At 80.4% G+C, this 2,500-nt stretch overlaps 1 non-coding gene across 1 annotated transcript; it reads right to left on the reverse strand.

Moving 5' to 3' along the window:
- Nucleotides 1-816: 816 nt before the first annotated feature.
- LOC137466292 (5.8S ribosomal RNA) lies at nt 817-969 on the reverse strand. Its single transcript, XR_010995091.1, has one exon. It is a non-coding gene; the product is annotated as a 5.8S ribosomal RNA (ribosomal RNA).
- Between the last annotated feature and the right edge of the window lie 1,531 nt (nt 970-2,500).

A 2,500-nucleotide genomic window follows, 5' to 3' on the forward strand; every position in this document is an offset into this window, starting at 1 on the left:
CGCCTCTCTCCCCCGGGCCCCCCGGCGGCCCCCCCTCTCTCGCCCCCCCCCGCCCGCTCCCCCCTCGCGCCCGAGCGAGCGCCAGGGGAAAAGCCGGCGAGAGAGAAGAGAGAGAGAGAGAGCGCGCCGGAGACACAAGAGAGAGCGAGCGAGCCAGCCGGCGAGCCGGAGACGGCGAGAGCGTCCGACCGACCGAGAGCGGGCGAGACAGACGCGGAGGAGGAGGAGACCCCCGTCCCGGAGACGAGAACCGAAAGAAGGCAGCGCGGCAGAGACGGCCCCGAGGGGGAAGACCGGCCGGGCGGCGCGCGACGGCCTCGGCGGGGAGAGAGCGAGGAAAGCGACGGCGCCCTTGACGCCCCGAGACGGCGACGGAAGGGGGCGGGGGAAGGAGCGGCCTCGGGGGTCGCCCCCGCCCCCGGCCCCCCGCGCACCGCGCGCGGCGGCAGCGGCACGGTACCCGCGCACGGTACCCACCCGCAGACAGCCGCCCGCGCGGGGGGGAGGCCGGAGGCGAGGCCCGCGCCTCGCCTCCCCTCTCGCCCTCGTCCCTCGGCCCTCGGCGGGGCGCCTTCGGCGCCGTCTCACTCGCTCCGACTCCCCGGCCGCCGCCACCGCCAGGCGGTGCGGCCCCGGCGAGGACGAGCTCCGCCCCAGCGGCTCGCTCCGGGAGCGGGGAGCTACGGAGCGCTCCCCGAGTCTGCATTTAGGGGGACGAAGGCCCTCGCGCGGCAACCGCTGCCGCGGCCGACGGGCCTGCGAAGCGACCCCAGCCGCGCCGCCGGGGCGGCCCCCGGGCGGCGATTGATCGTCAAGCGACGCTCAGACAGGCGTAGCCCCGGGAGGAACCCGGGGCCGCAAGTGCGTTCAAAGTGTCGATGATCAATGTGTCCTGCAATTCACATTAATTCTCGCAGCTAGCTGCGTTCTTCATCGACGCACGAGCCGAGTGATCCACCGCTAAGAGTTGTCTGGCTTTCGGCACCGACCCCGCGCGCGCGGGGGGGCCGGGAGCCGCTCTCGCCCGGAGCGGCCCCCCTTTTTTTTCTCTGGCGCCGAGGCCCCGCGCGGGGCCTGGCTCCGACCGTACGAGCAACGCGGAAAACCCCGGAGGGGGCGCGTGCGAGAAGAACACGGGAGGAACCCCACGGAACGCTCCCAAGGCCGGCCGAGAGGCGGGGGGACCCGCGCCCCCGACCGCCTCCCCCCGCCCGGCGAGGGGAGGCGCCGCCTACGTGTGCCGTCCTTCGGAGGCGGCCCAGGCGCCCGGGCTCGGCCCGGCCCTCCGCGCGGAGGGCCGCGCGGCGCGCGCCGCGGGAGCGCGGTGGCCCGCCCGGCCTCGCCGGCGCGGCGCCACGCGCCGGCGCGCGGCCCTCGGACCCCGCGCGCGCGCTTGCCTCCCCCCTGGAACCGCCGCCGCGCCGGCTCTCGCGGAGCGCCGCCGCGCCCACGCGCGCGGCCGACTCTCTCTCCCCAGGGGCCTTGCTGCGCTCGAGACGCCACGCGACGACCGCCGCCCCGCCGCCGGGCGCCGCGCCCCCCCCCGCCGGACCGCTGCCCGCCGGGGGAAGGCGAGCGCCCGAGGGCTGCCCGAGGGCGGACCCGCCGCCGCGGCGGGCCGCACTTCCCGGGAACCGCCGTCCACCCGCACCGTCGGGGGCCCCCTTCCGCGAGCACGCGCCCGGCGGAAGGCGGTGCGGCGCTGAGCCGGGGGGCGACGCCCGCTCTCCTCGTTCGCCACCTGGAGAGCGGGCGCGGAAGCGCCCCCGCGGCCGCCCGCCACCCCTGCCCTCGGACCGCGCGCGGTCGCGAAGGGCCACGGGGAGGGTCCCGTGCCCGCGGGCGGCGGGAACACCGGCCGAGCGGCGCCGCCGCCGCTCGGCGCGGGGCCGCCCGCGCTCGCCGGCCTCCGACCGCGGAGGGACCGCCGAGCGCTCGCCCCGGGCGGGCGGGCGGGCGGACGGCCGGCCGGCGGCCGGCGCCGCCGGTGCGTTCGAGACGAAGGCCGCCGAGGGGAGAGAGGCACGGCCGCGCCAGGCGCGGCGCCGCCCGCGCGGGACGGCCGCGGCGGCCCAGAAGAGAGAGCGCGCGGCGGGCCCCGGCGGCCGCCGCCCCGCGGCTGAGGAAGGGCAGAGAGCGCGCGCCCTCTGCCGGCGCCGCCCGTTTCGAGCCCAGCGGGTCGGCCCCGCGGCCGACCGCGCGCGCCGCGGCCTCTCCGCCGAGGCCGGGCCGCGAAGAGGGGGGGGCAGGGCGCCCCTCCCCGGCGCGGCGCGACTACCCCCGCACGCGCGCGCGCGGCGGGGACGACCGCCGCGACGGCGGGCGCGACCGGTGGCCGCGGACACCACCGCAGGGGATCGGCGGGAGTAGCTCCCCACCCCTCAATGGAGCCGCAACGCCACCGCCCGCCACCCGCCGCCGCCGCCGCCGCCGCCGCCGCCGCCGCGGCGGGGCGCGCCGAGCCGCCCGAGTCTTTAAACCGCCGCCCGGCTCGGCGGCC

The sequence above is a fragment of the Anomalospiza imberbis genome, unplaced genomic scaffold, assembly GCF_031753505.1.
Source record: "Anomalospiza imberbis isolate Cuckoo-Finch-1a 21T00152 unplaced genomic scaffold, ASM3175350v1 scaffold_173, whole genome shotgun sequence".
NCBI classification, from domain to species: Eukaryota; Metazoa; Chordata; class Aves; order Passeriformes; family Viduidae; genus Anomalospiza; species Anomalospiza imberbis.